Consider the following 26,909-nt stretch of genomic DNA (forward strand, 5'->3'; position numbering starts at 1 on the left):
CACACACACACACACACGCACACACACAGAGAATGCACTCAGAGCAAAACAGCTGTGTAACTCGCTGACCTGAACCAAAGGTAGGAAGAAAGACAACCTAAACCACATTTTAACTCAAAATTAGCAAAGTTCACATGTTGTGTTGACAAGTCCTGCTTCGCTTCAGCATTCAGTTTAATCCTCATTCTGCAAACATACTTCAGGTGTAAGGCCTACATGTGAAGCATGCGTGGAGAACACGAGAAAACGACTGAAAGTGAAAGTGTAGATTTCATTCCAGTTACATGCCACATTAGCACTACAATAAAAATGTAGTTACTGCCCACTGATTCTGGTGTCACTGAGTTTATAAATTTTGAAGTAAAGTTCTATGTGTTAAAGCCAACTGGAGCCATTTTGACATGTATATAAATAATCCAAGGCTAATCGACATTTAAGGAAAAAAATGCCAAAAGAAATGTGAAATGTTAATATATTCATGTTTCATTCAACTAGCTGATTTACAGGATCATTTCAGTTCTAATTTAATGTAAAAATGTTACTACAAGCAAAAGATAATAATATAATAAGGAAAATAATAAATAATAAAATAAAAAAATCCATATAAAGAGACTAAATACATTTAAAAGAAGAAATAAAGTGAAAATGTTACATAATGATCATCTAGGAAACATTTCTTTCTTCAGTTAGAACTTGTTAACAGAGATGGAAATGCTGTTGGGCCCTGGAGGATTTTGTGAGAAAGATCGAGTGAAGAAACAACAAATAAAAGAGAATGAAATGCAAAAAGTTGGAAGCCAATAAAAAGACAGTAAACGGAAACAAAAGAGAGAAAAATGCAAGGATGGTAAAGAAAGAAAGAAGCAGGAGGTTCTTTTGTCTTTGTTCAGTGTTTGATGCTTCTTCTCCCAGTTATTGTCTCCAAATGTGGGGAGCATCTGTTCAGCCTCCCTGTGTCAGCCTCTGCTCTGACTGAAAAAGAAGAGGAGAAGGAGCTTCTCCTGCTTCACAATCACATTTTGATAACTAGTGGGAAACTCAGACAGCACACCCTCTTTCAAGGCCAGCACCAAGGTTGAGTTGTACTTCTAAAGAAAGTTACCAGAACGTAACCACACATCATGCTCTCATCATCTCTTGTTGAAGATTCATTAATTGCATAAACTTCCATCTTCTACCTCACAGAGAAACTAGCATGTATGCTGTTTACCATGTTCACTATCTCATTTAAGCATATTAGCATGCCAATATTTGCTGATTAGCACACAAACTATATCTAAAACTAAACTAAAATGGAGAACAAATGCAAAATGACTTCATGACAATAATTCATTATATTTTAAGGACCTCACTAAAAACACCCAACACTAATTTTCAAACTGAGCAGGGGATTGGAAGCCTGAGCTTTTATCAAGTAACTTGAGCTACTACTGCCTTTATATGGGGCATATGCTAACTTGTGCAACCATAACTGTTTAAAGCATTCATCTGTCAGTTAAACTTAATTTTTGATCTTTCGATGTTGTGTTTGGTGTTGTTTGGTTTTGATGCAGCAGTTTCTCAATCCAAAGAGTTTTCTTATATAAGCGAAAATAAAGTAACCTTAAGTTTATGTTTCACTTTGACTTTCCAATGACACTATACAAAAAAGTCAGAAAAACACCAAAATCAACAAGACATCATCTGGGGATCATAAAAGCATGCAGAAAAATTTGTACCAATCTGTCAAGCAGATGTCGAGATATCTGTCACGGGGGCAGTAAGGCCACAAATCCTAAGAATTTATCCTCTGAGGACCTTAAATGCAAACATTTTCATTGCAATCTATATGTGAGTTCTTCACAGCTTTGGATATGAGCCACAGATACTTGGGTTGATGGATGCATTAAAGTGTTGAACCATAACATGTCCTATCTCCAGTCATTGGTGGGTTTTTTAACCACGACCACAATCTCCAACCTAAAAAAGACATTACTGCATGGATACGCCTGGCATAAGTTTTGTTGTGTGTCCAAGTCCAAAAGAGTGAAAACACCTATGTGGGTGTCAACATGCGACGGTGTGAATTGTTCACACTAAGACATTGGACGCACCACAAAAAAAAAATTGCCACCTATTTTGTGCCCTGGATGTACCGTATATTTGCTTTTCCTGATCCAACACTGTAACTGTTGTTAGTCATTTAAATAGTAGTATAAGGCGAGATGTGCAGAAAGATATTGTTATATGAATATGATATTAGTACAACCTGTCTAGTGCAGTGGTTGTTGATGGAGCCAGGTATAGTAGGGTGAAAGGCGGGATACATCCTGGACAGATCGCCAGGGCTAACACAGGGAGACAGACTCACATTCACACCTTTGGAAGAGGACTTCTTTTCAAAATTATTGAAACTATTTTGTGTAAGTGATGGTAAAAGTACACCAGACTTATTTATGTTGTTCAGCCATAATAAAAGAGCTTGCCTGTTGCTGTCAAAGGGTCAACGTCGTGTTTCTACTGCACAGGTTTAAAAAAAGGGAAAAAAATTCCCGGCTTTTCTGTCCTCTCTCTCTCTGCCTCTCAGTATCCATCTATCCCTCTCTTTCTCTTTCTCTCACACACACACACACACACCACACACACACACACACACACACACACACACACACACACACACACACACACACACACACACACACACACACACACACACACACACACACACACACACACACACACAGAGACAGCTTATCCAAAGCGATGTGCAAGGACACACAAAGAGCATCACGAACAACCTCCCGACAGACCACACACACACACACACCACTCCCCCACACACACACACACACACACACACACACACACACACACACACACACACACACACACACACACACACACAGTCGGCTGCACCTGTGCCTTTCCAGTTTTTTTTCTCTCTTTGTTTCCCCCTCCCCCTCCTCCTCACTGTCCTCTGCCTCTCTCATTTCTAACAGGCTGGTTTCACTTTCATCTCGTCTTTATTCACCTTCACACAAACAGTTTAACACTGCAGGAAGCAGAAACGGAGGAGATATGCTGCAAAGGCTCCAAACAAAAGGAAAACAATACAAATAATCTGAATGATCAGTGAAATCACTGACCATGTTGAACATTTCCCAAAGGGGATTTTTTTTTTTTTTTTTACATATTATTAGTATTAGCTTTATTCACAGCAAAGTAAAGCGGTCCTCTACCCTCCCCCTTCCACCTGTAGATGTCACCCCCCTCCTCTTAATTTACCGTTCGCGCCGCCACACTCTGAGGCCATCCGGAGGCAGACGTGGGAAAGCAAATCAAATGCACCACAGACGGATCAAACATTTTATTTTTTAGTGAGACGGGGGGTGTTTCTGTTTTTTAGATGTATTTTTATAGCGGAGATCTGAGCTGCGGCCTCGGAATCCTCTGAAGGTTAATTATGTTCCTGATTCAAAACACATGGAGGGAAAAAGTATGTGTGTGTGTGTGTGTGTGTGTGTGCGTGAGAGAGAGAGAGAAAGCGGAAGGAAATCCCACCCACACCTCCGAGCCGAGCCCTTTATTCTACCAACCTGCAATTGCACTAATGTGAACCAGATGTACGCACACACACACAAACGCACACACACTCTGGCCGCCTAATTGACTCCATATGATGAAGAAGAAGCGAGCGGGAGAAAGGAAAGAGAGAGTGTTGGAAAGAAAATGCACAAATTCAAAGAACGTGAAATAAAGAGGGAGATTAAGAAATACTATCAAGCAGTAGGGGGTCGAGTGAGTTGGAAAATGAAGCCAAAGGAGGAAATGGAAAAAAAATATGCAGTGCCTCTAGTGGCCACTTGAGGCTGGCTCCAAAAAAGAGTCAGTCCCTGCAGACTGCCAAGCCTAAAATGTCCATTTACAACTTTCAAAAAAGTTTATCTCTCTATAGCTAATTATGCTGTTTGTAATAGGTGTACTGGACTGAATTATTTAATAAATAACATGCTAAAACTTTATTAATGCCTAAAGTTAGCAGCATGGGCACCACACTGACAGGTGTTGACACAGACAGCTGCAGCCACTAGCTGTCCACTGTCCACATCTCACTTAATTGGAGTCACTATCCTGGAACTTTGCTGTGGTGATAACTGCTTCAGCGTTGGTCACTAGCGTGTTATTTGTATGTTACTTAGCGCTAATTAGCAGGTATCTGTGTCTATGCTTTAGCTGATAACACTCCACACTATTGCCCAAATATAACATACAAAAAACTACAATTCAGGAACTAAAAGGTTTGCACTGCGGCTTCAAGACAGGGCTTCACAAACAAGTATGTGATGTCATTATGGTTTGTCATCTTTTATATACATTCTATGAAAAGATACAATAAAAGACAAAATGCAAGTGAAAGAATGAGAAATAACCATAAATATTTTTTTAACTTTAACTTAAGTAATGTTTAAAATAAAAGAGCCACAGACAGACAGAAAACAAGTGATAGAAAGACGGATGACAAAGAGAGAGCACACACACTCACACATCTGCAAAAATACTTGGGTGTAATTGAAAACATGCGGAGTCTCCACACACTCACAGTGAGTTTCACGGACCGAAACACATTCTTCAACTTACTTGTAACACACACACTCTCACATGCTCCCTGTGGAGCTCAGGCTTCCTGTGGCTTGATTAGAGCCCCCTATGTGAAGACAAGTGGACTCAGCATGTGTGTGTGTGCTTTAGCGTGGTGCACCTGTGACTGAAGGGGGGTCGAGTTACTCAGACAGAAAACACTGGGGGGCCGGACAAAGAGAGAGGTGTGTGACACATGAGTGAGTGTGAGCGGCTGGGACATTTTTTTGCATTAAAAAAAGAAGAAGAAGAGAAGTGTGCATATGACCATGTGAGAACAGGAAAATGTGTGTGCGCGTGTGTGTGTGTTCAGAACAACACTTCAAGGAGGAAAAAGGCGATTTAGGACTTCCTCGTGCACAAATTTGTGCCATTTTTCTTTTCATACATCAAATGAAGTTTCCATTGGTTCTAATGGAAAACCTATTCTCCTCTCCTCTCAGGCAGCAGACTGTTTATCTATTATTTACCAGCTTTCTCCCTCAGCAGTAACCCAGTTAGCAGCTCTTCTTCTCATCAGCTTCAGCTACAAGAGTTTCACTGCACCTACACATTGCTATTTCACTGGTTTTTACTGGTTTCTGACCCTTTTTTTCTACACCAAAGCTGTTAGTGAGTCAAGCTGCTGAATCAGGCTTCACCATCAGAAGGAAACAAAGGATGTTTATCCCTTTATTCACTTCTAGTCCCGCTGGTTTTCTAAAACCTAATTACTTGAATGTTTCAATTTTAAAATGATTCATGTTATAGTGCCAATAACCTTCGTGAATCACAAAAAAACAGTGTGAAAGAAAAAAGACAGCGAGAGGAGGAGAAATGAAAGTAAATATCAGAGAGACTTTGGGAAGCTGCATCTGCGCAAACAGAAAGAAAGAAAAAAGTGAAACAGCGAATAAAAGAAAAACAAACAAATCAGTAAAAGGAAAGTAAAGAAAAGAAGCAGAAAACGAGAAAAAGACGAAGCAGGCGGTCCAGTTGTGTGGCATGTTTACACTGCGGCCTGTAAATGAATTCAAGATGGCGCCTGGTCTCGCCAGGAGCCACAACATCAAAGAGTCAGACAGCCAGTGAAGTCACAGCACTTTAATTGACCACTAATTACCCCGAATTAGCTCCAGGACCGTGTGTTTTTTAGGGATCTCGTCTATATGTATATTAGTTTGGACTGCATGTGCAACTATAGTACAACATATATGGCACCTATTCTATTTTAGGGTATGCTCTTCTTTTTCCATCCATCCATCCCAATAAAGGGGCCGTCTTTTGAGAGAAAATCTGCCTGCAGTCAGTTTCCCGTCTGTGATGTGCAGTCACCTGGCAACTTGATATTTCCCACAGCCCGAGTTCACATCTTCAACTCTCTGTTTTACTGGACCAACAGTTATCCAAAGTTTTTTTTCTGCTCTACTCTGGCAAATAACAATGAAATGCATCAAATTTTGATAGTTTAGAAGCTAAAAAGGGAAACTAACTGAAGAAGGCGAGTTGCAACTATAGTTCAGTTAAAAAGTTTTTAAGGACTATTCAGTCAAGTCCCTCCATGAATGAGCAGAACCACCTTTAGCAGCAGTATCTTGGAGAAACTGTTTTCTGAATGAGTTTATCAGTCTCTCACATTAATGTGGAGAACTTTTGGGCCACTCTTCTTTTAAATGTTTCTTCACTTCATTGTGGTTTGTAGGTAGTTGTTAACTCACAGCTCTCTTTAAGTCCTGCCACAGCATTTCACTGAAGTCTGGATCTGACTGGATCTTCTTTCCTTTTTTATTCTGTTGCAGACTTGCTGCTGTGACTTTGGCCTGTTCCATGACCCAGTTTTTAGCTGTCAGACAGATGGCCTCACGTTTGACTCTAGAATACTTTGGTAAACACAGGAGTTGCTGGTTGACCTCATGACTGCAAGGTGCCCAGGTCGTCCTCACCCCTCCACCACCGTGCTGACAGTTTGTGCTGTGTTTGGTTTTCGTCAAACATGCTCCTGTGCATTATTTCCAAGCATCGCCACTTTGGTCTCGTCTGTCCAAAGAACATTGCTCAAAAAGTCTTGTGGTTTGCTCAGATGTAACTTAACAAACCTAAACTGTGCTACTATGTTCTTTTTAGAGAAAAGGAGCTTTCTAGAGGCAGCTCTTCCAAACAAGCCATTGTTCGGTCTTTTTCCAATTGTAGCAAGTATAACTCTTAAAACTATCCTCATAAAAATGTAACAAAACAAAGAGAAATGAACCGAGAGTATAATTCAGGCTTTACTGAGCCTTTGCAACAGAAGAAATCTTTGCCAGCAGCCCCCCTCACACTACTCCTGGGCATCAATCACACAGTGAAGCAATGCAGAGAGAAAATTGAGAGGCTGAACCAGGATGATAAGAAAAAAAAAGACCACATCAAGAGATGACGTTACATTGAAGTGATTATATCACCTTAGAGTTTCTGTTAGCTGTACAAATGCAAACTAACCATTATGCTAGGAAAGTGTGCAGTTCTATGAGACCTTGCAAGGAGGGAATTACTAGGTAGTCCCCAAAATTGTTTGGCCCAAAAGTGGCGAATAAAAGCCAGAGAAAGATGACTGACTTGATAAATCAGTGCAGTCTAGATCAAAGATCGATGCTGCTGCTTGTGCGCTTGGTTTATTTGTTTCTGTTTCATCTGTTTGATCCGTACTGATCTGAGTCTCTGAAACGCATCAAACTAATACTCTGAGTGTGCATGTGTATCGCAACCTTTCTTTTTCCCAGCAAATTGAGTAAGCTCTTCTCATCACACATGTACACGCACACACACGCACACACACGCACACCACACACACAGAATGATTCAGTGATGGGGGAATATGGAGGCTCATAGCGAACATAATGTGGCTTTATAATGTCCCCCCTGACACAGGAAATAGCCAGAAGTCTGGGACTGAGTGTCTGTGTGTGTGTGTGTGTGTGTGTGTGTGTGTGTGTGTGTGTGTGTGTGTGTAGCTTTGAGTTGAGAAATCCCATCAGAGGAAGGAAATAACAAATCGCACTGTGGCTTTTCTGTGCACCTAGGGCTCCATAACTGCATGTGCACACTCTCACACACACACACTAGCGGTGGTGTGTCCTCACCAATATTTATCAGATGAAAAAGGCATATTTTCATATCCTTTTCTAAGCAAAGCAATGACTTTCATGACATTTTCAACATTAAATTATTCTTTTTTTCAAATCATTATTATTGTATTGTATTGTATTATTGTATTATTATTGTTGTAACACCCCCCCCCGCCCTGCTGACCCATCAGTTAAGTTTAAGATATGACGTTAAGGTTTGGTTACAATCTGATCGACTGGCAGGCACACTAGAGAAATATACATCAAAAACTGTTGTCAGATTTAGAATGAGGCACATTAAATCATATTATTTTAACTAGCTCGAGAAGTGTCAGATTATTATAGACATCTATAAGAAAATGATCCTACTGCTCACTGGATTCATGACCCCAATAAAGACTTTCCTGATGAGTTCATGATCTCACTCTGTAGTTTCAAGTTTCACTGAGGACCACATGATCTTTATTCTTCTAAGGTACGGCCCTCATTTAGAGGAAATAGACAATAACGCAATGTGTGAATGACATAAAGGGTAACTTATGGTTGACAATTTGCTACCATATGCAATGTCTTTCATATTGTCAGGTCTAACTTTAAAACAGTTTGAGTTATATTGGCAATATAGCATCAGAAAAATGATATTTGAGCCAAAAATTGCTTTATAAACTGGACAAAAAGCAGGAGGAAAAAGTGATAAATTGCCTGCTTTTAAATTCAAAAACTAATCTTTTTTCATTTCATGTCACTCATCAGAGAAGAGAGTGGGAATGATAAAAGACTGAAGAGGAATAAAAATGAAATAAACTGTAGCGGATAAGAGGCACTCATTAATCTACAATCCGACCTCATTCTTCTCACTCTTCTTAAATCAACACGCTTCAAAGAAACACTCCTTAATCTCAAGAGCGCTACTACACTGGATATTACGTTCATCTTCGCCTTTAGAAGCTCTGCAGACAAAAGGCTGAAGAATGCCACCTGACCCAAAGGTTCCTGTGCGTCAGCTGTGTACAGGGCTCATCTTGGTTGAAACACACTTTGAGATGCAAACAACTTTACAAATAATCACAACCAGAACCAACTGTTGTGCAGTAAATCTGGATCATTTGGGTACCTGAGGGAGTGGTGCCCTGAAGCTGTTTCCAGGGTTCTTGTTGGAATAAATGATCTTTTGAAATTCATTTTCATGCTTTAATCCTGCCTGGCCTGAAGGGCTCAAAGTCAGCTTTTACACTTCCAACTTTGAACGTGTTTTCAACGTCGCTGCTGCAACACTAAGTAATGAAAGGTAATAATGACTATATCTGCCGTTTCAGAAATGCTCTCTTTCCTCCTTATCTATAGCATGTAAATTAGTTCAGGTGTGTTTGAGTGCGTGCTTTTCCCATCTGTGCAAGTGAGTAACAAGGTGGTTTTTATGTGTGCACGCAAAGTGTCTGCGTATGTGTGTTGGCGTGCAGGTTTTCAGGCCAGAGAACAAAAGCATTTCTCCACAGGTGATGGCTCTTTACGAGTCTCTTCCACACTCATTTTATTAGCCGCCCATTTTCCTTTCAACCACCCGGACGTTTTCTTTTTCTTTTTTTTTCTGGCAAAGTCATCACACAGACGTTTTTCCCCCCCTCACTCCTTTTCACCAATTTCCTTTGATTTAATTACTGCCACATGCTGCCGACTGCCAGCGATCGTTAGCAAGAGAACCACCTCGACCAACGCGGAGTCCTGACAGGGAAAAGATGCAGAAAACACACGGAAATTAAAAAAAACACACTTCAGTGCAAACACTCGCACACAAGCAGAGGCCTGGTCAAGATAACAGAGGCAGAAACAGGGGAGGACTCACTCTGTCTAGGTTATTTAGAAGCTAAAGTGGATTTTGGGGCGATCGTGGCTCAAGAGTTGGGAGTTCGCCTTGTAATCGGAAGATTGCTGGTTCGAGCCCCGGCTTGGACAGTCTCGGTCGTTGTGTCCTTGGGCAAGACACTTCACACGTTGCCTACTGGTGGTGGTCAGAGGGCCCGGTGGCGCCAGTGTCCGGCAGTCTCGCCTCTGTCAGTGCGCCCCAGGGTGGCTGTGGCTACAATGTAGTTTGCCATCACCAGTGTGTGAATGGGTGGATGACTGAATGTGTAAAGCGCTATACAAATACAGGCCATTTACCATTTATTTTGAATCAGGTGCACCTACTGATCAAGCAATTTCTCTAATGCTTAAAAAAGAATCAAGTTCCTCAATTTGTACTAATTTGCTGTGATTTTGAAAGCCTACAGAGAATGAAGCAAGACCCAGCTGAGTACGGCTCATCTCTTTATCCAAAGTGTCAACTGGCACTATAACAGTGGCACATGAGAGAAGCCTTCAAGGTTTTCTGTCAGACAGGCAAGGTTGTATTTTAACCCAAATCGCTTTGCTAAACCTTTTGTTTCCAAGCTGTGACTGAGAAATGAAATAATATGAAAGAAAATTAAGCCAATTTGTGCCAGAAAACCCTGCAGTTAAAAGTCTCCCTAGTAGCAGGATATGTTAGATGCTGTTTACTCAAGGGATTTGAATATAATATGGTGCGGCTATGGAAAACTATGAAAGCAAGCGAGCAAGAAAGGAAGAAAGTGTTCTTTGTTTAAGGAGGAAGGTAGAGAAAACGATGAGAGATGACAAGAAGTTGGTATTGAGCCATTTGGCTGTCTGACAGCTAATTAAGAGATTTTATAAATAATCAATTGATGAAGTAATTAACAACAGTCTCCAAGTTTCAGATGCACACGACAAACAGCAGAAAGAGAATGTGCTCATCCATTAAACATCTTGAAGTTGTACACTTGGGAAAGGCTGCCGGTTTAATTCCTGGACTGTCCAGAATCCAAAACAGCAGCACTTGTCCCTAAAGGATCCAAGGATTGTGTTTATTTCTAGCTTTATTACCCAAAAGCACTTTACATTTGGCCTCAGCGCGATTAACCTACTCCACCTCCCGAGCCACAACTGCTCTCACCTCATTACCCTGACTGGGTAACACAGCCAAGAAGAAATAAAAGTCATGTTTTCTAAGTTTGAAAGCATGCACTGAAAAAAATCCCATTATGCCTTACAGCTATGTGGGGTAAAAACTAAGCGCTTACATTTTAGCACAGATATCCACTTTTGTAATAAATTTGAGCATAGACAGGAGAGGACGCCATCACTCGTCTCTTGCAGTTTGTAGTTGGAAAAACAATCATTGTGCAGCGTTACTGCAGATACCCTGTTAGTTCTCAAGGGCAGACTTTGACCAGACTCAAATGCTTCTTCAACAATCAAGTATTTTTTCTCTTGTGTTGGTCACTTTAAAGCAAATAAATAAATACATAGCATGTTAAGTCCACTATTTACTATCCTAACCACAACTGACACTTTTACAGTCAAACACAATTAATTAATCTAATTAACTGTCTGGGACTCAGCATAGTGGGTTGTCTGTGGGGTGGGCGATATAGCCTCAAAATTATATGATGACGTGTCAAGATATGTTTGAGATGATGATATTTCTGACAATATAGAAAAAAATGTCATCAGTGTGTTCATCCTTCTTTTCCAATGAGCTACTGGCATTGATGACACATTTCAAGTATGAATCTACTGAAACAATGTATGAGCTACATTGTAATGTAACAGCAGCATTATAGAACAATAGCAGTGACACATCATAAGACAAATGTAAGCATAAAAGTAGGCTAGGTAGCTTTAAATTAGCAATACTTAACAACAGCTTATTTACCTACTACAATACCTACTGTGTTGTATCTCATTGAGAGCCTGCATAATTCAGTCACACAATAAACTAAAAAATATTTTCTTTCTGGGGTGTTGTAGTTGAGCTTTATGAAAGTCCTGCTTTTCCACAATTTAACCGCAGGAGTAATTTCCATCCACCATTTGCTCTTCCTGTTATACGGCGAGCAACTAGCGAGTATGGCGGCTCTCTATGGAGTCATTTGTTTACATTTGGGTTGCACATCACTAGCTGCTAGCATCCCCTCGTTTGAAGCCTGACAGACTCAACAGTGTTTTTGCCTTGAGTCGCCAAATATGAGTTTCATTTCCACTTTTAGCGGGAGCATGGCGTTGTTATAGCAATGATATTGTGATATGACAATTTTATATCAAACAGAAATCATGATATGACAACCCCTAGTAGGCAGTCTTGTCGTCAGAAGATATTCAGAGCCAGCAAGCCATTTAAATCGGGGTATACCTGCATTTCGTCTAAACGTGAGTCCCAAGAAGTACTTTTGCTGAACCCAGTGGTACAAAAGAACCGATGGATAAAAGTGACGTAGAGATGTGGTTTTTGTCTCTTTAATGTCCACCATTACTGAGTCTACAAGGATTTCATCTACCACTGATTCCTAGTCACCTAATCATTCAACCCCCCCAGTTCTGTGTTATTTTCCATGCACTGACTTTTTGGGCGCAGATAGTGAATCACCATTTTTGGAATTATCTTTGTTTTCCGTCTGTCTCGTCACTGTGGGGAAAAATCCAGCTCCTCATGAGTCGTAGGAGTACGTGAACAAAACCTTGCTTCATGGTGTTCAGAATGCTTTATATTTTAAGGATTTAAGTTTACGGCATATTATCAGAAAAACCCCAACAGAAACATCAGCCAAAGGAGTTATACGATTGGTTAGAGAAGACTCTCTTGTCGTGTCTGAACCTGGATCTGTAATACTTTTTTAGGAAGATCAAACTGGAGCAAATTAGAAACTTTGTAACCCATTTTCACAAATACTTCTCAAAGTGAAATAAGAAGAATATATCAAAATTTATCCAGATGCAGACATCCTTCTGGATTGCTCGGTTCACGTATCATATCGATGGATTTTTAGCTTTAATGGGAATACATTTTACCCCTCAGCTCTATCAAACCCCAGGCTTAAAACCACTGCTCTGTGATGATAATCACATAAAAAAGATGTAGGAGAAAAAAAAAGGTCAAAACAGGTCAAAAACTCTTCATTAAAAAAACAAAAACAAAAGGAAAGAGCGAGGAAAAAGAGATGTAGATAGGAGTGAAAATTGTCATTGGTTGTTTGCTCCCACCATGACAAACACACTCATCACACAAGCACATACAAATGTGTTCTCTCAGCTGGCACGGTGGCAGCCAGCCCGACAGCCAATCAAAATGCCCGTTACAGGGCACGCAGCCAATAAGACCTCTGCTCTCCACAGCAGCCAAGCTGTCAGGGTGAGAACAAGTGTGTAGGAGGCAGCAAGCGTGTGTGTATGTGACTGTACACACACGGACACACACGGACACACACGGACGCTGCTCTGATCGTGCTGTCAGTCACTCTTCTTTCTCTGCTGTTTTCAATTGTATTTTAATTTTTTTCCTGCAATGTAATTTTTTCCCCCTTCACTTGCTTTAACTTCCATTTCTATTTCGTGTTTAGCTTTTGCAATTTTTTTTTGTTTGGTCTTTCGTAACCTGGCGTCCATCCACACTGTGAACCTGTTCCTGCAACTAAAGCTTCATAAATAAATAATCATTGTGTAAATAAATTAAACTCATGACACATACAGCCGTAAAGGTCATGAGCTCAACACATGTGTGGACACACACAGGACGTCCAGTGTCTGTAAACAACAAAGTCTGTTGCAAAATACAGACAGATGTAGAGCAACAGAAGAGTTCCCCTCTTAAAACAGGACTGGTTTGTGTTCAGATGATTTACAAATGCATGTGGGTAAATTGGGTCTGGTGTGTGTGTGTGTTCACCGTCTCCTTCACCTCCTCTAAGATGGCTGCCATGCAATTTTATTCAGATTTGCGGATTCCAAGTCTGCAAGTTGGAGCGTTACAAGACGACCAACGTCACTGAGGCAACGCGCCGGCAGGCACCTAAACCGAGCCAAAAGCTAAGATGGCTTCCGTGGCATGTTAATTATTGAAGAGGGTGCAGACGGAGAGTTGGGTGCAGCAAGCACGGCTGCTGGTGGGATGCTGGGTCACAGCGATCCCGTTGCTATGGTGACGCAAGCTGGCGACGGGCATCAAGGTCTCATCTCGGCGTAACATGGTAACCAGAGGACCGGGCGCACGCTCCAAACCAAACCGACCGCTTAAGATGGCTGCCGCAGGAAAAATCCATTTACCTGCTGATTCACGTCGAGCCTTTCACAAATATACAGAACTCTTCACTGCCACATGTAACCAACCAGATAAAACCAGACTGTAGTTTATTACAGGAGGAAAATTAAAGGATAGTTAAAATAGCTAAAAGAAAACTGTAGCTTGTTACATGAAAGCAAAATTAAAAATGCATAGTTTGTAGATAAAACTAAATTACACTTTATCAGGTAAAAAGCAAAACTTGGTTGGTTTCATCAAACAGAACAAAGTTTCAACTTTCAAAGAACAGTTTTAATGCAGTTAAAATGCAGCAAAAAACAATAAGTAGTTCATGAGAGGGGAAAAAATTACAATAAATTTTGAAGTTTAAATGTATACTGATATGTAGTATGTTGCAATTAAAGTATAGCTTATAAAGCTGAAATAAATCCATCAGGCAAAAATAGAATGTAGCTAAAATTAAACATTTACTGTATATTAAAGTGTAGCTTTGAAGGTTCAAGTGAAAACTTTATTATAAAAAAGGCCATTTAAGCTTACTGTATAAGAGAAAATCAAAGTGCCGTTCATGAAGTAAAGACAAACATAGCGGGTAATGTATTAGAGAAAGAACAAGCCGTAGTAGTTTATTCTAAACAAGCAGACCATGTTCCTGATAAAAAGCCCACCATAGTGTAGCAGAACAAAACCAGGTTATGAAAAATGAAAAAGCAGAACAGATGTTTGTGATTTCGATTTTCAAGACTATTTTCAAGACAAGTTAATGGCTAAAGACAACGTAAAAGATACTTTGTAACATTTCGATTTGTAATGTAGACCATTGGTGATACAGATGAGGCCAACTGAAAGTGCCTTTAATTTCTCAGTTACTTCGTTTTGGCTCATTTACATTTTGCAGACGGCATCATGGCTTTTTAAAACAACTGAGCGAGCTTCGACTTCTGGTGTAGATCTTTAGGGTCAGAGAGTCATTTTAATTTTTAATCATCCAAATAAAAAACATGTCTGTCTCGGAGTCAGAGCGTGCTCAAAATCTGTAAAATACACCTGTTTTGCTGTTTATTTTCCCAAACATTACAAATTTACAGTAAAAGCAGCAACAGTTTGAGCGAGCGAGAGCACTGAAGCACCAAAGAGCTACATTAACACACTTAATCCTTCATCGTCATCATTCGGGGCTACGGGGATTTTAACCCATGACCTCTTCATGCAGAGAGAGGCTGTGCAGCCATTAGAGTTACATCGCTGGATCTTTTCATCTTGATACCATGATGAGGACTAACTTTAAAGGCATTTCTGCTGGGCTTGATTTCTGATAGTTCAGAAATTTGCTTAAGATCTATTTGAATGTTTCCTCATGTTTGCTAAGTCTACAAAAAATAATGATAAATCAACTATGACAGCAAGTTTGTGTTGAACAGATCACGGAAGATAAGCCTGTGCTTTCCACACAGATGGGTTGTTTTGCATAACAGCAAATAACCTACAAAGAATGCAGACTTTAAAATCTAATTAAGAGTGTTAAAAAACACAAGTTGGAAATGATCAAACACAACACACAGTATGCAAAATGTAGCTAAAAGAAGACCTCAGCGTCCCACCGGTGGTACAGTCAGTTAATGGAAAATGTTTTCTGAACTTATGTCATCTGATCTAAATTTGTACATCCTTCTCTGCAAAGATTTATCAGAATCCAACAGTTTCAAACCACTTTACTTCTATTTGATCCCAGTTCAAAGCCCCTCCCCCCAAAAAGAGGACATTAAAGCTGATGTAGAAAATATTTGAGAGAAAAGAGAAACATTAAATCGGTCAATAGAAGCCCAAGGATGCAGACCGCTCAGTGCTCTACTTTCTGCAGCGATTTTATGGCTTCCAAGAGCCTGACAGTTTAAATCAAGCGCACCTTACTTGCTTCAAACGAAGTGGATGGTTCCTCTGAACATCTGATTCTGATCCTGCTCAGCCTGGTGATCCATAAAAATGTTAATAGGGATTAGAGTCCTGGCCTCCTGTGTGGACTGACTCACTGCACTCTGGTCCTGTTTCCACGGAGGCCTTTAAACCCATGTCGGCTCAGAGTCATCTTATTTATCAGTCTGTCTGGGGCTAAAGAAATAATGGAAAATTACAGCCACGCAGCGCTGGACAAAACACACTCATGATTTAGCTATTCTTAGTCAGCACTGACAGCAGAGCAAGTTCCTGTTAATGGTGGTTCTAGTGGAAAGGTCACGGCATCAATATCATTTAAATGGCTCATTCTCTGGGGAGTGGGCAGTCATTTTTAACATCTATCCAAAGATCGGTCAGCTGTGACCTGTTAGATGTGAAGGGCCAGCTAAAAACAGGCTTTAAGTCCTCGATACAGAAAAATATTCCAAATAATACTTATACAGCAATGCTTCTTCATATTGTACTTTATCAAAACATTCCAACTAAATATCAAGGTTGTCTTAAAGCCTCCTTATGCTCTAATAGTCATGACTTCAAGACTTCTCACAGTGAAGCTTATCTGGTAAATTGTTAAATTGTTGGATGTTAACCAACTTGTGCTGGAGAAGAAACTCAGAAGGGGGAAATGGTAAACAGCAAGATACAAGATCATGATCATACCAATTGCACCATTTTTATTTAATCCAAAGCACAATTACAGCCTGGCTGTTTCCAACTATGAGCAACACAGAAGTGAAAAATCAGACAAAGATATGACGTAATCAAATAAAGTAAGGGTCACTAATATCCTGTGTTGGTTTGCTAGCAAAACGATGGGGTAACATTGAGAATCAAACAATGAAAAGCCCTCGAATCTGAGGGGTACATACGTAACATGATGCCTAATGCCAAGGCTGGAGTCGGTGCTACTTTGATTATTATATAATTTAAGATGAAATATATTGTATCTTTTTCTATCAGCTAATCAAACATATCAAGCATATATGAATGTGGTAATTCAGAAACTGTATATACTGGTTGTGTTTAAGTACAATCTAGAGAATCACGCACCGAAATAACCACAGGGAATCAAATTAATGAATTTAAATATAACATGAACCTGCGGCCCACAAAAACCATCAGTGAAGAAGCCGTTTTCAGCAGCAGTGTGGAGAACGCAGCCGGTAAGAGCCTCTAATAGCCAACATATGGAAGCTCGCTGGTTGCCAACAACACAATCAGGACTGCATTATTTGGCCCACACTGGAATAATAAAGGAGCCAGATCAAAGAGCTGATTACTTCAGCACTGCAGAGCTGCAGGATTCTTTTCTGTTTGTTCTTTCTTTATGTCGCCCTTTATTCCTCTTTGTTGTCTTTGAATCATTCCTCCTTGTTGCTTTTCCTTCATTCTTTCTTTCTTCTTTCGATCAGGTAGAGGCTCAGTTTTTGAAAGCAAGGACTGTATGGAAGCTGGCCATTGATGAAATGTGTGCACAGGTTTCTCTCTGTGAGTGTGTGTGTGTGCACAGTGGAGCTGGCTAGAGATGAAACTGAATATGAACAGCAGCATAAAACAGAAGACTGAAGACAGCTTAATGTCTACCAGATGACACCTATCTGATAGAGATAGGCAATATCATTATTTTTAAGTTAATAGAATAAAGAGCTTCAGCTGTTTGTTTAGATGATACAGAACCAAATGTTAATGCAGTGACAGCTTCAAATTGTAGGCTTTCTTATTGTGTGTGTGTTTGTGTGTGTGTGTGACCTATTTGCATGCAGCCTGGCAGTGCCAGCAAGGGACAGAACGGGCATCAAACCAACGGCCCTCTCAGTGTGGCATATTGACAATCACTACAATGCCCCAGTGTGTGTGTGTGTGTGTGTGTGTGTGTGTGAGTGAGAGAGAGAGAGAGAGAGAGAGAGAGAGAGAGAGGCATGGGCTGTAAAAAGCATGCTCTGCACAGACACTTGGCTTCTTCAACAGAAAAAAAGACACTTTCCTCTTAAGAAATAAAAACCAACACATTGCTTTTTCTCAATCTAGCATGCAGCTAGGCACCAACACTTCAGGGGTTGAGGTATTGTATGTGTGGATTTTTCCACACATACAATAACCTCTAAAGTTCTGATACCAAAGAGTCATTTAAAAGACATCTGAAAACCAAATGAATGACTCATTTGTGGTCTTGCATGACAGGGAGATGGTGCTGAGACCAGGTCAGAAAATCGCTCCATTGCTCAGGTTCATAAAGCTCACAATTATTTTAGCATATGCAACATTACTCAGTGCGAGATATCGACTTAGATCATAATAAGCAGGAGACTTTCAGTTAAAAGAAAGACGTTTGTTTGGGTTTGAGTTGCTGATGGAGCTGAATTTGCTGATACCAGCATTTAAAAAAGGGGTTGGAAAAGGACGGTGTAGTTGATTTTAAGTAGCCTTTTAGCTGGCTGAAAAAAACCTGCAATGCTAGCCATTTTATTTTTTAATAAATTAAATGCAGCTACAATTTAAATTGATGGCTGTGTTGTTAATATGTGTTTGCGTGGGAAAACCAGTCATAAAGAAATGCTTCTTGTACACAAATAAAGTTCCAATGAATAACAGCAGTTACTGCATGTAACTCTAGTTCTATGAGCGTGGCCCCTAATGGCCCGCGCCATCAGTTTTGTGAGTTGGCTAGGGGAGTCAAGGCCCGCCCACTGGCTCTGCCACAAGCCAAACCTTTATGGTTTAGAGTTAGTGTCTTGCTCAATGCGACTCTAACCAAACAAAAGAAGCAGAACTGAAGGCATTTGATCTTTTTCAAGTGCAGGCAGACATGCTACTGACAACACTATGGTTGGGAAACTACTCAGTTAATGTGGAGGAGAGTTAAATATTTAAGACTTGTGATGTTGTATGTTGAGAGGAGAGGATGGAAACATGCATTAAAATAATTTAGGTCCTGCAGTCACAAAAAGAATCAGTGCTTCTCACAAATTATTTAGCAGCTGCCGTGTTTCAGTGTCAGAAAAAAGGAGAAGTGACAACAAAATGAGAGTAAAGAATAACAAAAGTAAAACACAACCATTATGTGCTCTGACAGTCTTGAACTCTGAGCTCTCTCTTTTATGAAAATGTGAATGCTACAATAGGCACCTGAAGACACCGTTTAAGGCCCGCCAGCGTCAAAGAAACAAAAACAGTCGTCCGTCTCTCTGACCGAATGCTGAATTCTGTGGTCCTCACACAAAATGTGTGAGCTGCGGTGCTGCGTTAACTGCCGAGCTGCATTGTGCTACAGTTTTGTTGTCTTGTTGTTTAAAGTGTGACAGCTGTCCAGTGTTTATCAGCGAGTCCATGCAGCCTCCCTAACAGCTCACCACAGCATGACTGACCCACTAAAACACACACACACGCTTTAACAAAACGACAACAGACCCACTTTTCTTTTTGATAATGAAGACTGGGTAGATTTTGTGTGTGTGTGTGTGTTTGTGTCTGTCTGTTTGTGTCAGCCCTGGTTTAAAGCGGTGTCTCATACACACACAGCTTTGCTTTATTCTCTGGCCAAAAATGTTAACTTACTTAAGCTTGCATTTCTCCTGTCAAGCTTGAGCTTAGTATATATGAGAACAGGCTTTAGTGCATACACACACACAGACACACACACTGAAACTGAAAATCAGCCATTGAAAATCACCAGTGTTTCCAGCTAACAGTGACAGGAGTGCAGGTCTGAGCAGCCACAGAGCGGGGAAACCAAATACTCCTGATCACCGAGGAACCACGCAGGATTGAAAAACGCAGCACGGAGAAGTGAGAAATTAAGAGCTACGCTGTGCGGTGATAATGTAACACAGACAGTGTTTTACAGCAGAGCAGGACATAAAACCCCAGCTGGGCTTTTGTTATGTTTTATGAAATTGAAGCTGAGCGAGTAAAAACAGAAGCCAAAGCGCTGAATAAATCCTGAGATACAACCACAGCGTTACTTCTTCCAACGCACTCAAAAAAAGGGGGAAAAAAAGGATGGGGGAATTTCAGGATCTATAAATGTCTTTCTTTCAACTTCACAAACCGCCCTGCATGTGACTAGAGAGAAATTCCACAACTACATATATTAAGTATGTTTTTTAAGGGGCCACAAATAGAAAAGTGAGGCTCCAATTTTTGTGTTCATTCAAACCAAGCCAAAAATGGCCTCTAACCAGGACTCTTCAGATCTTCATACTACTATGTGAAAGTCCTTCGCTACTGAAGCACTAAAAGTGCTTAGCACAGAACAATGGCCCTGTGACTGTTTTATCAGCTTTTTAAAACATTTTTATAAAGGAAATGATTATTTTACCTCCAGATAAATCTGCTGATTATTTAGTGAATTAATCAACTTGTGGAAAAAAACAGCATACAGTAAGAAATAAAATAACAGTTACCCAGAATCCACACTGTGACATTTATGAGATTTTCTTTGTCCAAGTAATAGTTTAGAGATTAAAATAAGTGGATACAAAATAGATAATTTGCAATTTAGATATACAGCAGCAATTACTTTAAGGATTATTATAATTATTGGCAAATAGTTATAATAATCCCATTGTTTATACTGTTAAATAATCCATAGCAAAGCACTATATTTTAAAGAGCAGCCTAATTAAATTTATTTGCTGTTTGTTTTTACATCATTTTGCCCCTCATCACTTATCATGCTTATATGAGCCCTGATTTGGGATACTGCATCATAAAACAAGCATTCACTCACAATAATCAGACACAACGATCACAAAATCAATCTAAAATCCAAAAACTGAGTTGAATCTATTTGCTGAATTTTACACGCAAACTGTGCAAATCTGCAGCTTCTCGTTCTTCAACCCATCATCACACAAGCCGAAGCCTAAAAGAGAGTGGGCAGATTAGCAAATGCTGTGCTTGATTTGAGCATTTGCTTCAGCAGGTTCATATTAAATGCATCCAAGTGTGTTTTTTACACCAATGAGATGCAAAAACTAAAAAGCTCAGGACAGAAGCGATGTTCACTGAAGATACCCAATCAGCAGGTCACTGGCACTGCTGCCAAGGTCTCTCTACCTCCGAATACGGCTGCCAGTCAACGTATGCACAGCTAAGAAGGCCTTTGACAGCCTGTGTGGAAATCTACCATCTGCCAGCTGACCACCTTGATGTCCGGAGGTTTGATAGCGCTGGCAGCCGCTCAGTCAGACACCGGGAATCAAACCTGCAACTCAGAGAGCATGTGGCTTCTCTTCCCATTGACAGGTCGGGGTGGAAATTCCCAGCTATCCAAAGAATGCCGACTGATTCTGCTCTGCTACAGTCCAGCTTCCCATGTGGGACACACACACACACACACACACACTGATGACTCACTGTTTGCGTGTGTGGACATGCATGCACATTATTTTGGCAGCTGCGACCTTGCACATTACAGTCAAGGGTTTAAAACGACAGCGAGAGAAAAACTGACCAGTCTCCATTACAAAACCCGCATACCATCAATGAAACACAGCAGAGCATTTGCTCATTTGGATTTCAGTTGCATCTAGGCGCATCAAAAAGTTCATGGCGATGCTTTATGAAGGGTCAAATATGCACGCATATGAGAGAAATATTAGATGAAGAGTCATGTGATTACTAGCTCTGGCTTATTCTGAATTTACTGAATGAGTTTGTGTTTTTGTTTGAATTACAGCACAGATTTAATCTGATAGTATTTGCATGCGGTGGTATAAGTAGTTGATCCAATTAAGTGTGCACAATAATGTATGTGAGCATGTGATAATACACATATATCCCACCTGTGATTTAGTCTCGGTAGCCAAGAGAGGCCCCCTGCAGAAAATGTCGAAATAAATACCGAGACATTTAAAGCTGGACAAGAGCCGAATTCAAGCGTGACACAAGCCAAGTCCTTATAAAGGCACGTCTGTTCAAGTCTGTGTGGATAAGAGCTCATCTCTCTTCAAAAGTTCTCCATTTTTGTGAGTTAATTTACACCTGCACAAGCCTCAGAGAGGGCCACATGTTATTGATGCTCAAGCCTCGCTTCCTTCTATAGGCTGCATGCTGCGTTTCATGGCAGGTAAACAAAAAGCCAAAAAGCCATTTAAAAAAGTGGGGAATAATAAAACAAACTTGACTCTGCGTGATTTCTTTTTTTTAACCTCTCAAACCCAATAACATCACGCATCATTTAAATCCCACAGCCACTTTTTAATATGACACAGACTGAAGCTCATTAACCCCCACTGACCTGAAACCACACATTAAAAACCTACATAGATAGGAAGAGTAAATATGCACCTACGTCTAATACTTGCAGCAAGTGAACTGGAATGTACCAAAGTCCATTTAAAAAAATATCCAAAACACAGCCTTTTCACACACATATAGACAAAGTGAGGATATAAAAATGAACCTTTATGCCATATTAAACAAGTCCCATTATCACCACTGCATCAGCAGCCAATCTGACATTTATATTTCAAGCATGTGACAACTATGACATCATTAACAACCTCCTAATTACCCCTCCCCTTACATTAGTAATGAGGAGCAGAAATGAGAAAGAGTAAGGGGTCTCCTTTTTCTACGCTAAATATTTGAATTAGGAAACACACCCATAAAACATAAAGTGGATGTAGGGTAAAGAGATAAAGTGCCCCAAAAAGATGAAAAATGCACAAAAAAAAGAGCCAAAAAATTGTCCTCATCAACTGAAGAGACTTTTTTAAACAAAGAAAATAAAAATTTTAAATCATGTTTCACTTTTTTCTTAATAGTATCTTTACAGTGAGGTAAAATCTCCTATATTTTCTCAGAAAAGCCATATTTGTGATGGATAGCTGATATATTATCATCATAATAATAAATGCTTAAATAAATAAACATGGTTTATGTGTGACTGGAACACAAACACCTAAAAATTACAGCAATTACAAAGGTGTGCTCAGAAGTGTCACACACGTCTTCATAAAGTCAGGTCAGTAAACACATCACCAAAGGAACTGTCCTTTTTTACGGGACTTTATGTGTAATCAAAAACAGATATTTTTATAGTTTTTATACATGCAAGACAGCAGTGTGTGTGTGTGTGTGTGTGTGTGTGTGTGTGTGTGTGTGTGTGTGTGTGTGTGTCATCTGTGTCCCAGTGTCAGATAATTCTGATGCAGGAAGATTAAAGTTTAAAGCCTGAACCGTGTGGCGGGCTTAAACCACAACTGGCGAGAGCAGCCACACACACACACACACACACACACACACACACACACACAGCACACCCACACTCACTGGAAGAAAAACTGAATGACCCAGGCCAGGGCTTACGTCGACATACGCTCACATCTTTACGTTTTTAAGCACAAATGCATTAGTGGTGCAAAAAAAAAAAAAAGTTCAGGGATGGTGTATGAAAGGTAAAGCTGATTTAAAAAGGAAAATGCAGATGCACACATTTATTTAATTTTCAGGTGTTTAAAAAGAAAAGAAAAGAAAAAGGAATCTGAAAACACCCTGACGATAAACACACATGGAAGAGGAAAATGAGACTTTAGCCACATGAACATACATATGCAGAGTAAAAATCAGCTTTTGTGACTTCTTCATACACAACTAATGAAGCAGATGGAGACAGAGGCCCGCACACACATACAAAGACACACACTCACAATGTGTCTATTTATAAAGTTATAATTGCATAACACGCTGCGCTCTAATTCCAGCCTACTGAGCACACAGGATGTCCACACACACAAGTGCTATTGCTTTTACTATGTCCTCATGTGTACACACACACACACATACACACATATATGTAGATATATGTATATATATATATCTACATATATATCTATATATAGATGTATATAGATATATGTATTTACACACACACAGGGAACAATCACGAACTCATGTCGTTCACGTATGAAAAAAAGTTAAGAAATGCTTTTTATTTGTTTTAAAACAGAGGATGTTTTACACTGTATCTGTGCTTCAAAGCAGATTCGATAACACGAATGTTACATAACTATAAATATCCTTAAATGGCCATCATTAAAATTATTTTGGTTTTGATTCATGAAACTGGATTTTTATTACAAAGAAACATTTAAAATGAATGAAACATTCAGCAAGAAAATGAGATCGATGTCCTCTGTGAAAACGGGCATTTTTAGCAGCCATGTCTGACGACCTCTTGACTGGCTGCGATTGTTAAGCTCTTTCATAGAGAAAATTTCAAATTAAAATGCTTTTGCTGTGGAATTGTAAATCTTTCTCTTTTTTTAATGTGAAATTCTTTCATATAACTAAAACTTGGAATCTATTTAAAAAATACATTTACCTGTTTTCACCTTATTTTAAATTGTGTAGAGAGAAATATTTTGCCTTAGAAAAATGTGTGCGCATGTGCACAAAAACACTCTAAATTCATTTTACTAATTCATTCCTTTTAGTCCCGGAAAAGCTGTGAATGCTAAATAAAACGGAGACGAGCAGAATTGTCAGTTTAAAGTGCTTAAAGTGTGTGTTTCCTGGAGCTGCACACTGAGAGCGGACTGCAGGATTTTGGCAGACTGTTTCAGGACTCCTAATTAAAACTTACTGAATATTCAAATGCTGTGTTAGCATAACAATAGCCGGCTGGCCAGGCCGCCTTTAAATGAGGCCTTTTGTTTTTAGTCGAGCTTTCTGCTACCTCATTAAGCTGCTGGAGCTTAAGTTAGCGAGCCGACAGCCGCTCTTCGAAGCTCGGGCCTCGGCTCTCACCCTCCTCCTCCTCTCCTCCCCACCTCCCACACATACACGCACCCTCTCTCCCCCTAAACCAAAGCCCTGATTCAGCCCCTGCACTGTATGGTCTTGCCGGGCTGAGCCTCGCTGCTGCTGCAGATCTGTCCGAGCCTTTTCTGCCTCTTCGCTCAAACCCCAACCAGCCTGCCCCAGGTTTCCCCCCTTCATGCTCCACTTTTCCACCTCCGTAACACACCGGCTTGCCTGTGCTCCCTTACAACCACATGATCACCAAACCTGGACCCCAAAAAACATGATTTTCTTTATTTTTTTTTGCACCGATCGCCTTGTTTGTGTGTTTTCTCTTTATGCCAGCGGACAGTGGGTGCAAACAAGCTGTGACACAGACACAGAGAGACAGAGCGAGAGAGAGACAGGGGGGTTAAAGTGAAGACAGAAAGCAGCTTGGCACCGGATCAAGACCATCGGCACAATGTGCCATCCAGCAGCCAGCCGCCAAACAAAGCGGCGGTGCCATGCCGGGCCTGTGGCATCGCCGAACTGAAGAGATACAAAGAAGGCCCTGAGCTACAGCGAGAGAGCAGGTACAAAACGGCACGCAGTCAATGTTTGACAGCGTGCGGGACCGGTGCGGCCGGCAGCCAGATGAAGGCCGGAGACCCGACAGGTGCCGAGAAGACAGAGAGCGACTGTTGGTGAGGGTCTGCTCAAACAACAGAAGCTCTATTTGAAAACAACTCGGCAGAAATAACAGTGATCTCACATTTTAAAAAATGGATTTTCTGTATCTTTTTTTGCACCTAAACAATAAATATATAAAACCAAAAGATGTGTTAAACTCAATTTGAATTAACCTATGTGAATTAATAAAATGTGATGATAACAAAGGTCTTGCAAATTACATTAAAAATAAAAAAATACACCTTTAATTGAATGTTTCGCAACCAAAAAAATAAATTACTTACACTAAAAAAAAGCAATTATTAAAAATCTTCCTGTTTTGCAGTAAATGTAATTTCTGGGGACATATTCAGAGAAATCATATTCTTATAAAGCCAAGATCACACCTACTGAATTTTTAAAAAATGCATCACATCTAATATGATTTAAAAAAAAACAAACATAAAATGGTGATCACAGATTTCTTTTTAAAGGGTTTTTCTTCATTTTCTTCTTCTTTGATCTGAAGCAGCAGTTAGACTGAGACAGACACTTCACTGACAGGTGGATCTGTAGGAAATCCCAGTCGTCCGTCTTCATTCGCACCTGCAGCTTGCACACATTCCTGCCTTTTTTTTTAAACATGAGAAAACTTGTGAAATTCATTTACCTTCATTTCTCTTTACACCACTACACCTCCTCTCTAAATCATGTCACCCTGTTACTAGTGTTTTACAGGTGAGGGGTTATTGAGAGACAGACAGGTTCATGAGAGGTCAGACAGGCTCTTGCGGAGGTGGTTTGGCTTTCATTTTAGACAGAAAGCCACTATTAGTATTTTTAAATGTATTACACTTTTAAATAAAAACTAACAGAGAAATTCAGCTAGGTAAACCTTATTTTTTGGTCCACTTCAATTATTTTGTTTTAATGAAAACCAGTAGATAAATAACACAGATTTTTTTATGTTAAATTAAATTCAGGAGAATTCATTTTCAGGTTTCCTTTAAATGTATTTTTCTTGGTTGTGAGTGTGTTCACAGAGAGGCCACGTTTTGACAAATAAAAGCGGCACTTTTAAGCAGTTTGGGGCTGAATTAGAAAAGCTTCCTGAATTGCACACACACGCACACACACACACGCAACCAAACAAACCCCAAAAACCACAAGTGTGTCACTCCGCTTGACAGCGACAAAAGCATCAATTCAATTCAGTAATGACGCTCTTATTTTGTTTCATTAAAAAATGGGAGCAAAAAGCTGCATGGCGGATTATTTCAAGCTGACTTTTAAAGCGCCCGTTTGAAAGAGAGAAAAAAGATTTGGGACTATTTTTTCAGTTTGTATTTTTAATATTACTTTTCTGACACGTACACACACTTTTTAGAAGAGTCTGGCTGAAACACTCCACGGCACCATACACAGCTGTCACCTTCACCGCTAAACACACTCACACACACTGGTTTTTTTTATTTTTCTTCTCAGCACCCACCGCTGTCTGATTCCCCCAAAATAAACCCCGGCACTCGGACACAGTGATCTTACAGTCAGTTCACGTTTCAAACGGATCGACTGTGCTAAGTTACTGCGTAAAAAAAAGCGACGCTCTTCACCTTCACACCTCCTCTCTCTCTGTACCTCCTTCTCTCTCTCTCTCTTTCACACACACACACACACACACACACACACACACACACACACACACACACACACACACACACACACACACACACACACAC

General features: G+C 40.1%; 1 protein-coding gene across 11 annotated transcripts in view; it reads right to left on the reverse strand.

The window, feature by feature from the left end:
- LOC102293637 (transcription factor 4) overlaps positions 1-26,909 on the reverse strand; it is a 264,311-nt gene that overhangs the window by 55,347 nt on the left and 182,055 nt on the right. The gene's annotated exons all lie outside the window — the stretch shown is intronic.

Source organism: Haplochromis burtoni, unplaced genomic scaffold, assembly GCF_018398535.1.
Source record: "Haplochromis burtoni strain Fernald_Lab_line unplaced genomic scaffold, NCSU_Asbu1 Contig_51, whole genome shotgun sequence".
Taxonomy (NCBI): domain Eukaryota; kingdom Metazoa; phylum Chordata; class Actinopteri; order Cichliformes; family Cichlidae; genus Haplochromis; species Haplochromis burtoni.